We start from the raw sequence: 12,091 nt of genomic DNA, 5'->3' as shown, positions 1-12,091 counted from the left end.
TAGAGAATGAACGAGTTAGAGCGATTTCCAGCACATGATAGTTTTACCTAGAAGAGATTTCATACTCATCGATGTAACAAAATAAAGTAAGTCAATAAAACTAAATAGAAAAACTATACTTCCGAAGATATAGTATATTCAGTTATTAATCGCTCCTTATTTGTTTTTTTGGGTTAACTACAGGCCGGGGATGCAAAACAACCGACAGTCAAATAGCCTATCTACTTTTTTAACTAGAAATTTTCTACTGCTTTGTTAATTACAGTCTGGTTGACTGCACTTCTTGACTCTCTCTGCATTTGCTCGTCAAGTGGGTTGCATAACCGACTCGTCTACTTCGTTGATCTGGTGTCGATTAGTGTATTTGGTGTCTGCACTGTTTGTACTACGTTCTGGAGCGATGTAGTGTATGGTGTATTGTCACGTGGTGCGCGCTAACTAATCAAATGAACGTTTAAAGCAGCAGACAGGCCATTGTTGAATCTTCAGAACTTGAACACCGCTATTCGTCTACTTGGTTGAACGTCATTGCCTTTCACCAGCTTGACACCGGGATACATCTGCACTCCACCTAACGTCAAAAAGTGCAACGAACTGGAAGGAGCTTATGCTGGTTTTCAAAATATGTTCATTCGTTGGAAGATTGAAAATGCACAGAGTTATTTCAAGGCAAATGTGAAAGGATTGAATGATTGATTTGCTTTATTTTACTTCTCTTTTTCTCCCACTTTTGGCTAATTTTGTAAGATGTGGATGACATGATGAAATTGATGAATGGACACTCACAAACATCCATGCCCAGGCCAAGATTCGAACCCGGGAAAATGTAAACAGAATTATGCATTGTAATTATTATATTCTTCCTTGATCTCTTGGGATATTAACACTGGCGTTATTGAAAAATTCATTCTTTACAATGTAAAGAAGAATCTAAATGTGTAAGAGTATATGCAACTTTAATTCACACAACCTCATAGAGTAGACATTTTGCAGTCTTCATACGTACAATTAGGACTGGCCTGAAACCTCGAACACGTAGTTTACAAAATATCACTAAATATAACATGATTCTTCTATGGAATAATTATACTTCTCTTTACTAATATTTGATAATTGCATTCAGAATTCTTAGAGTTAATGGTCACAATTTATCTTAGTTCTTCATAGTCATCTACCGGCTTATCGTCCAACTATGTGTACTTCACGTAAACAAAGGTAGCAGATGATTTGTTTATTTGAAAAACATACTCATGAGTACAGATTATATCAAATTTATATCAGGATATCGACAGTAGGAAATGAAAAATAACACAATAAGACGAGCACAAAACATGCAAAAGCATAACGATAACAATGTATGCCAAAAGAATGAAATCAGTATTATTAAGTTTTAAGTTATTTGATACACGCTGTTAGGAAAGTTTGTTTGGCTAGATGGAAGCCTGGAGGGTCGTTTAATAAAATGTAGAGGTTTCTATAAATGCACTATCTTAATTCTAAGAATAGTCTTGGTACTATTGTGTAAACGAATTTGTTGCAATTGCTGTTGGTACAGCAAAGTTGTTGTGTGTGTGACTGACAAATTTTTAGTTTCTAACGTAATGATGATGATCACAAGCATGGGCGTCCGGAGGGGGTGAAGTGGACAAGATACCCTCCCAGGATAATGAACTTATCAAAATTGTATATTCCACACATTTAATTTCATTTCAGTAACAGTAAGTGACAATTGCAAGTAAGAATACAACAGATCGTTACCAGAACATGAAAACTGCAAACTGGAAGAAGGTGTTTTTTCTTTGCGGGAGGGGTTGTCTTGGTAACTTACACCTTTACCCTAGAAAAAATCCTCCGGACGCCCTTGATGCAAAGGTGTAATGGCGGTACAATAGTACAGGGAACAGACCACAATGTAGGCTCTTACTAACTACCACAGTTTAAAATTAAAACAAAAGCCTTGACATGAAATCGTAATACGTCACTGCATAAAGAGCAGATTGGACCGGATGTCTGTTTATATTTTATTTTACCAAATATCAGTTGTAGTGTTCTGTTTTGAAATTGCTTCATACGCATTGTGTTTATGTTAGTAATTGAACGTTACATGCGGTGTTCTGTTTAATTAACATAATGAAAAGGTTTTTTTACAATGTTTATTTTCTTTTGTGCTATGATTTGCCTACTAGAAATCAACATAAACTATGTCATAACAATGACAATAGTAACAACATATTATATTTTAGCTAAATTATAGAAGTCTGCAGTATATTTCTCCTTGTTTTTCATAAATTATATTTTACAAAGATTAAACATGCCAATGGTACAATTGTAATTTCTATCACTTAAATGTACGAGGGTATTCAACAAAGTGACAATAAATTGAATGAGACAAATAACTCAATTAGATATACAAATTATATGTCACTTTCTTATAAGTATAATCACCCTCCTTATATATACATTTTACCACGTTGCAATATATTAATTCTATCAGAAGGATGTTCTGGGGTTTCGTCTTCAGACAGAAATGCGTTTCTCTTTGGCCTCACCATTACTTCCTAATCTTCGTGTCCTTAAAATATTGTTCACGGATCAAAACACATGATAATTACATGAGGAAAGAGAAAACTCCATGGAGAATGCTGTAAGATCTGAAATCTCAATCTCCGACTAGTGTTAAGAGCTGTATGCAGCTGTGGTCTCTCATGAAGGAGAAGAACGCTTAAGGACCCACAGCGCACACAATTTATGATACTAAGTAACCATCTTGACAACAAGATATGCAGATTTGATATTGACAATTTCCCAGCTAGAACCTCTAAAGAAAGGAGCTTGTTTTCACAAATATTCAAATTCCACGAGACCTACCTTCTCATAAGTAACAACTTGAGAGAGAGTTCTTCTACACGAATTGATATTTTGCATTTTTTAAATGCATCTAGGTATTCGCCAATGCAGACATTTCCATACTGTTGCACTATTCTTCTATGAATTTGACAAGGTTTTCAATGTCTCGTAACTTTTCATTGATGATCCAATTCTTTGTAAATAGCTACGAGTAAAAGAGTCGCCATTTTTTTTTACGCTGCCCTTCCGATTTAGCACACCATGCCATCTATTAGGAGTTCCTTCCACCACTTTCTCCAAGAATATATCTTCTCTGCGTGTTTTTTAAATGTTTGGAGTGTTCACTTCATGAAATACTGCCAGACTTCGCTGCAATAAATTATGTATGTTCCCTATGTGTCAGAACATCCTATTGAATAGTTGTCATTGACGTCGACTGATCGCCGTAAAGTTAGGCAACACGTAGAACGCATTTCAGGGAAACGCATTTCAGGATATAGGTGACCCATTTTTATTGGCGGTACTACACATGTGTTGGCAAATAGGAGGAAATGTTCTTTCCCGGTTTAGAATGTACTTAGAAAAGTCTAATAAAGAATTTCCAGAGGAAGAAATTCTCTGCATATTCGGATTCAATTTGAGAAAAACTAGTTACACCCATGAATCAGAACATTTTAAATGTAGATACCTGAAGGAAATACTTTGAACTATCGAAATATAATACAGGTAAAATAACAAGAAATCTTGTAGGCATGAACTGTGCAAACAATTTCAAAACTGATTTTTTCCCTATCTAAGAATAAAAATTATTCAATTATAATTCAACCTATTCAATACATTTTATTTTATTTCAAACCATATAAATTACATACGGTCCGTCGCGGGTGTCAATCATGTAGGCCTGGGTACTGGTTACGATGGAATACATTTGTAAGTTTTCTATGTGAATATGTTATACAAATGTGTGTGTGTGTTACGGTCATCACGCAATTTTTGCTAATGGATGCACATAGTCGAAAGATAAAAACATATATTTCAAATGTATTTGTAATTGGAATCGAAATGTATAAACCCCCTGAACTCCTGCAAATTGAACAATGATTTTCTTTGTTTATAACATTGTTTGTATAATTTTATCTTTGTATTTGTGGTTAATTATATTGAATGCTTCTCATACATAATTTCAGTCATACAATTCGATCACATTCACCGATGCAGAATGCCGTTCAATACATAATGTACTTATTTCGTTACAAGCATCCAGAGGTATTGTATGTTCATTAGTTTGTTGTAGTTGTCATTCATGCATTCATATACATTGTTAAATGTTCATTATTTGCTGTATACAATAGACGAAAGTGACCAAAGTCGGACCTTACTTCCTAAGTCGGACCCCCAGCTTATCTTTTCAATGAAGCACCGCAAACTAGCGACATCTAGGGTAACTATTCTGAATAACGTCACTAGACAGTAGAGCAGCGTGTGCTGCATGAATTTCTCTTTACTTGATGACTTGAAAATGTTTCGGCTGTCAGTAACTTCATCATATTTTGTACATTCGTAATAGTTTGTGTCTCATTACATGTTCCAAAATCGAACCCACGGCATATTTTTAGGAAGGCTTATTAGCTTCGTTCACTTATAGCTTGCAAATCATGGCAGGAAAAGACAGAAGCAACAAGAAAAGGTGTTGGTCCCATGAGTCGATGGCCAGAGCGATAGATGCAATGAGAACAAACTAAATTGGCTGTAAGAAAGCCGAAAAATGAGTTTGTTGTCCCTAAATCAAGGTTTTATCCACTGAGAGATATTGGAATCCTGAAGAAACATCTCAGACAAAAATTGGTCTTCCGATTGTACTTACACTGGACCTGAAGGAGGAATTTGTTTTATTTTTTTTTAGCTATGGAGAGGTTTTGTCTAACGCATTCAGATTTAAAAGGTAAATCCCTGAGCATTGATGTCTGGAGACATGAATAGGGTGTCGAGGTAAGTTCCACACATTCACGATCTCGATTATTTATGGAGGTGATGTCATCAGCACCACGCTCCGGATGCTTTTATCACTCAAGTTTCCCTTTCGGGCCGAGCAGGAGAAAATTAATTCCGGCATAAGTCATAATGGTTATCATAAAAATACTATTCATTGCATTTGTAAAATAAATGTTTAATCTATAGTTTTAATGACAGTATATTTAACGATACGAATTGCTTAAGAGAACCAAATGTTGCTATAACTTTAAAATTCTACTAATTCATGTCAGCATTTAATTTGTACCTTCGACTTGTAATATAAATATGTAGCAATATATTTCAATTTGTTACTAAAAATATTTGTGTAAATACTAAAAAGGATTAATTATATAACTACGATAGTACTAAAATATTATTTGATTAACATCATATTCTGTTCCAGAACCCCTGATGGCTTAGAGGACGTGTAGCATTATCCAATGCTTCTTGCAGAGCTTGCCAGAGATAGGCGGTGGACATCAGAAGATATCAAGAAGCTGGTTGGTGGGAACCTGTTTAGGGTTTTTAAAGAGGTTGAAAAGGTAAATAGAATCCAATGTAATAGTATTAACCACATACTTCAATTGGACATGATATGCATGCGTGTCAATGCTTTTTTATCTCTTTTGGCAGCAGCATAGAAAAATTATATATTGCTATGCATATTCAAGTTGTTTGATTTGTTTGTTTATTTAGCGTCGCTTTTCTGCAACTTTTGGCTAATCGCGACCATGATGAGGAATAATGATATGAAATTGAGGAAGAGACACACACACCGGGAAACGAACACTAGACCCTTGCTGTCGTACCTCTCTCTACTAGCCACTCCATTTTCACTTTCATCATACGAGGTGTGGATAGAAAAAACTGATTGATATTACTGTCGACAAACGGCAAGCGCGTCAAGGTCAAGCGGTTCATGAGTGTTGTATAACGTGATATCCTGCCTATCGACTGTGTGATTGTCCAGGGTGAGCGGCCCTCAGTTCCGCTGTAGCTTGTGAACGAAGTGAACCGTAGATCTGGGCTCCGTCAGAAAATAAAGAATATCCGTAACAGAAATTTATGATTTGTTGAAGGAAGTGTACGGAGATGAGTGTTTATCACGCACTCAGTTGTTTGAGTGGTTTCAAAGGTTTAAAGAAGGACGAGAAGTAATCGCGGACGACTAGCGTCCTGGACGGCCTTGCACGTCAAAAACGGAATCAAACATTGCAAACGTCGGTGAATTGATTCGAATTGTGTACCCGAAGGTCAAACTGTCAACCAACATTATTTCATTACGGTGCTGACGACCCTTCGTGGAAAAGCAAGTCATGGATTCTTCATCAGGACAATGCTCCTGCCCACACGGCAGTCAAGGCTTTATTGGCATAGTACGGGATCCCAGTGTTAGAACATCCACCCTATTCGCCGGATCTTGCTCCGTGCTACTTTTATTATTCCCAAAGGTCAAATCAGCACTGAAAGGAACCAGAAATAAGACTGTAGAATCTGTAAAAGCGAAAGCGACGGAAGTCATGAACATGGTTTCAGGAAATGATTTCCAGCACTGCTTCCAGCAATGAAAGAGTCGTATGGAGCGATGTATCGATAGGGCAGTGGAGTACTTTAAAGGGGATAATGTTTATATTATACATAATAACCAATAAAAGATTTTGTAGCAACAGTCCGGTTTTTTCTAGCCACACCTCGTATCATCACCCATCCCCATCTTCGAAAATTAGCCAAAAGTGGAACAAGAAGCGAATTAAATTAAGCAAATGAATCAATCAATCATTTTCATTATCATGTTCTAAAATTGTGTAGCTTTATCTTGGATTGTTAGTGGCATAAACAAACAAACGTATGAACAATATTGGACATTAGTTACTTAATTGCATATGATTATAGTATGATACTACAAGTAATCGTTTGGTATTTTATGTGTTTCTGTTGTTTTAGAGATTAAAATTCATATTAGGGTTGTTACACGTGCCGTCCGTGTACGTAATTTTAAAATGCTCATTTTACAAGACAATCTACTATCGGATTAAAAATTATGGATACTCGAGTTTCGACTCCAATTAAAAATTAACCAGTAGACCTACATTAAAACTAGATACATCAAAATTTAGCTTATTCAATTCTGCGTTAATCTATGCTAGCCAATTTTTTTCCAGTATGCCTTTTATTTTTATATCGTCGTGAGAACAAAAAAGAGCCAGGCAGAAAGATTTTGCACACAATTATTAATTTTCAGGGTTTTAAAATTTCTAAAAAAAAAACTACATTATATTTATAATTTTGCCAAACAACTTTTTCTTGGTATTAGGTAGTCCTACAAATACAATATTGATCTTGTTTTGAAGCTCTTTGCATCTGTTTTAAAAATCCATGATCATTGTCAATTCACACTGAGAAACCGATTTTATACAGATTCATTTTCAGCGGAGTAAAGATGTATGCGGAACATGACATCACGGCACCCAGCGGGCGCTGCGATTGAATGCTTGCGGTGTTGCCACGTTACACGTTGATTGTCTTTGGCATGTGTGTATGTGTCAATAACTGAAACTTTCAAATTTCACATTCAGGTTCGGGATGAATGGACCAAAGCGGAAGTTGGGCCTGTCGAGTAGTGGATATCAATGGAAGACCTCGAAGGTAAAACCTACTGTAAATATCCTGGATTGTGATTAACTACGATGCAGTTATCATGGTTGAAGAATGACTTAAATAGAGTGAAGAGCACATATAAATTGAGCTTACAAGCAAGTGATACTGACCTGTGTTTGGACTTTATTGTGATGAACTTAATTATTATAAAATTCTTAACAATTATAAGAAAATGAATTATGAGTTATGTCTTTATATACAGTATGTACAGGGTGTCCACGCTAGAGGGATCGAGAAATAAGTTATAATTTCTAGTGAACAGAATGTATTGGTAACATAAACTTTTAGTTTTACTTGATACAAAACTCACCGAGTTTCAGATGATGTTCAATGCAACTCGATATGTGCACCTTTGGTGGCTCTGCACACATCTAAACGGTATTCAACTTCCCGCCAAGTGTTCTCTAGCATTTGGGGAGTCACAAGCGCTACTGCATTTGTGATGCGGCCCCTCAGTTCCTGCAAATTTCTTGGTCTGTCTCCTTGATAAACAACGTCCTTAACATATCCCCAGAAAAAAATCCAAAGGGGTCAAATCGGTGACCTGGGTGGCCAGGCAAGGGGTCCTTCTCTTCCGATCCACATATCGGGGAAACGTTCATCCAAGAAGTCACGCACCTGTCGATGATAATGGGCCGGTGCTCCATCTTGCTGGAAAATCGATCCTGGGGGAAATTGGTCTTTTTCGAAGTTCTGCAACATGTCCAGATACACATGTCCTGTGACTGTAGCCTCTAAGAAGAAGAATGGTCCAATGACAGAGTTCCTCGTCAATCGACACCAGACATTCACTTTAGGCGTGTCTCTCTCATGTTCGTGGATAACATGGGGAATCTCTGAACCCCATATCCGGCAGTTGTGCCTATTGATTTTGCCGCATAAATGAAAGGTTGCTTCATCCGAGAAAACAATCTTGTCCAGATACGAGTTGTCATTTTCAATTCGCAGAAGCATTTCAGCTGCAAAATGTACCCTAAGCGGACGATCATTTGGCTTTATGTGGTGATGAAGCTCGATCTTGTAAGCAGTCAAATGGAGTCGCTTGTGTAAGACCTTGTGAATAGTCGATCTAGGAATTTGAAGTTCGGAACTAGCTCTTCGGATAGACTTCCTTGAACTCCTTGCAAATGCCGTTCTCACACGTTCCATTGTTGCCTCATTCACAGACACTTTCGCATGTTTGCCGGTTTGCGGTAGTAAAGAACCTGTTTCTCGGAGTGTTCTGTCCCATTGGAGAATCGCTTTATGACCAGGTGGATCCACATTCCACGTACGACGAACACGGCGTTGAACCTGAGTAACAGATTTCTCTTCTGCTAGCCATAACACGCACTGAACTTTCTGTTGCGGTGTCCACATGTTTTCCACTGCGCGATCGACTACTGAATGGCGCCTGGCTTCCTTTCGAGACAAAAGCTATTGACGCGCATGCGCGACCGTGTAGCTGTCTGAAAACAGTGTTGCACAATCTCGGAGAGTTTTTCTTTCCTGTCATATGAAAAATACAGCAATATCCTTATCTGGTTTTAAATGGCGAGCATTTATTTCTCGATCCCTCTAGCGTGGACACGCTGTATATACACATACACACACCTATAATACAAGACTATAGGAAGAAGAGTTTCTTCTGCTTGACGTAAAAGTAAATTCTGGTAAAGTTTCCAAATATTCATGAAAACGTTATTGTCATCTGCAGGGAATGACGTCCACATGATAATTTCAACATGTACTGTAGTGTATTGTTTACTAACATAACAATTGACTCGGAAGACATCTGTTATGTCCACAAGACCAATATATATTGTATATACTAATTTTACAATAAAATATAATTATCTTGAATGTGTAAGTGATTTTCCTAATGCCCAATATAATAATAGAATAATGCATTATCTTGAATCTTAAATTTCATATACGAGGACTGTAGCGATAGTAATGCAAAATTGTGCATTACTTTGTATGGGGATGTAACCACAGTCCAGCTGTATGAACATATATGAACATATGGATGTAGAAGAATAGAAAACGAGTATTGCGAACCAACCATGCAGTGGGAGAAGTTATAACAACAATAGCGACTGCTCCTGACCAGACGACTACACCTACATGGCTGTGACAACTGGAACGCAACATTCAAGTACTAATCAATCACTAAATTATGAAAAACTTACCGCGAGATGTCAATATAACTGTTTCAAGTTGATTTCACACTACAGCAAGCTTTCAGACAAACTACTTTTGAAATATTATAGCGTGAATGAACATAAAAAGGCAACTACGTCACTGCCAGTAGGCAACCGAATGGTTCTCAAGATTTTCCTTCTGCTCTTGCAAGATGGCAACTCTTTCCATGGAAGTTAAAGAGGGGGACGAATTTAGGGCAGGGGACGGATTTCGGGCACTTTACCTTACTTATTCAGTGTACCATCTGCTACAATGCACATACTATCTTCCTATCTTTTCTTCTTCCTTCATTAATGTAATTTGAGATTTACTCTTGAGAGCTAATTATGACGATATACTTCTGTTCTTTTTTCTGTGACCGGGAACATATTGTTGATCAGTTTAAGCCTCAGGAACATGTGAAGATGTGACTGCAACACTGTCATGCTTCAAGTGACACTAACTCAAGGTGGAAAAATTTCTTGTCACTCTAGTTACAAGTGTGGTGGCTATAAAAATAGGCACATTAAAACTTTTTCGAGTAGCAGGTAAAAACGGCTACGGAAGAATATGTTACTGTATTGCTGAATTAATTGATGTGGTTTTCAAGTTACTTTTTTCGGGTATTGTCTCATATTATTAATTTTTTTAACAGTAGGCTATAGAAACTGACATTCCACGTAAGTAATGTGTACATGCAAATAAAATACATTAATATGCTTTTCTGCAGCCTATAATACTCTTGCCCTTGAGTTTAAATGCACTCATAAATTTATCAATTATGCCAATTATGGGCATGTCACCAGTATTCTAACGTTCATAGCATTTTTGGTAAACGTTAAATGATTTCACACATACATTTAATGGAAACTTAATCCAAATTTAATGGAAGTATTGTATCCACATAACGTTTAACTAAACTTAGCGTATACATTCTGAAAATGTTGCCATGCAACGTATGTTGAGATTTGGATTGGAACTACAGTTTTAAGTTGGATTACAAGCAATGTGCAATTCATCGTCATGGAAATGATATTTTAGGAAGCCATAAGACATATAACAATGGCAACCACAAAAATACTATCCGAAATGAAATAGTAAATACTTGATTATGTAATTGTATTTAATTTTACCTGAATGGTTTATGTTACCATAAGGTATGTATTTAATTTCCAACCTAAGTATGTATACTATAGTTTCATTCTTTACTCTCGGAGTATCTTTTTCAATGTTTTCCCTCCATACAGAAACTAGAGCTTTGGTGACGCGTTCAGCGGACAATATTAGGCTTACATTGCCAGGAAGTGGTGTCACGTTACACTGGATTCATTTAAAATTTAAGAGTGAAAAATATATTGCTGCCAGAAGACCATTCCTTGCTTTCGTGTGACATAAAACCCTTTGTTAATTACATCGGGGAGAGATTTCAAGCTGCAGGGGGATAGAAATGCATGGGTGGAAAAAACACCTACTGATATGGGTTGCCTATATTTCACACGTCACATTCGCAATTTGAAAATAGCTTTGCGTATGTGTACAGCGTCGTCATATGACTCGGTAGCGTTGCAAAGGGGAGGAGATTCACGTTATGCGCACATAAATTAGCATGTGACATGGAATTTGAAATTAATTACAATTTAACAAGATGAAAAAACACATGAATATATATATGGAGAGGAAGCAAGGATAAAACCTACTCAAACAAAATAGTAGTAATAATAATAATAATAATAATAATAATAATAATAATAATAAAATTAAATTTTCTTAATTAAGCGGCGAGATTTACCCTACTGCTGCTCTGCCGACTAACAACATACTAGAGCATAACAAGACTTTGTTACTTCAATTATCACTGTCATCATTATTATCAACTTCACACCTATCTAAGAACGACTCTGCTTCACGCTTAGAATTTTTCAAATTTCTCAGAGTCTACTGTTGTGTAAATAAACACACAAATCAAACTAAAAGTGTCGAGTGTACTTCCAAAATATGCACAGCATAATATTATTCAATATCAAATGCAACTAAACATTTTACAAGGGACTGCTTATAGAGGTAAAAAAGACAAAACACAATCTGTTACTATAAACAGGTTTCCAATTCCAAATGTCTTGTAGACTGTACAGTTCATTTACACACCCACACACGACATCTACCACTGCCGTTCAGAAAGTAACTGCAACTCTATTCTCATGACCAAGGTCGTCTGGAAGAGCTTACTGTCATTTACAGGCGTGTGCAAGGGGGGGGGGGGGATTGTACTCCTTAATCATGCACCACCGCAGATTTGTTACAGGTATTTTTTGCCCTCTCAAAACACCACCTCTTTAGTTTGAAATTATCAGTTTCCTGCATACCCATTATAATATTTAATGTAAATTACTCTGACTGAAATCACATTGAA

General features: G+C 36.7%; 1 pseudogene; it reads left to right on the top strand.

The window, feature by feature from the left end:
* Positions 1-7,538, top strand: part of LOC145979958 (dipeptidase 1-like) — a 98,552-nt pseudogene extending 91,014 nt beyond the window's left edge.
* The last annotated feature ends 4,553 nt before the right edge of the window (positions 7,539-12,091 follow it).

Source organism: Lepisma saccharinum, chromosome 27 (assembly GCF_977018435.1).
Source record: "Lepisma saccharinum chromosome 27, izLepSacc3.1, whole genome shotgun sequence".
In the NCBI taxonomy this organism is placed as follows: Eukaryota; Metazoa; Arthropoda; class Insecta; order Zygentoma; family Lepismatidae; genus Lepisma; species Lepisma saccharinum.
Note: the sequence above shows the minus strand (reverse complement) of the source record. Positions and strands in the feature narration are given on the sequence as shown.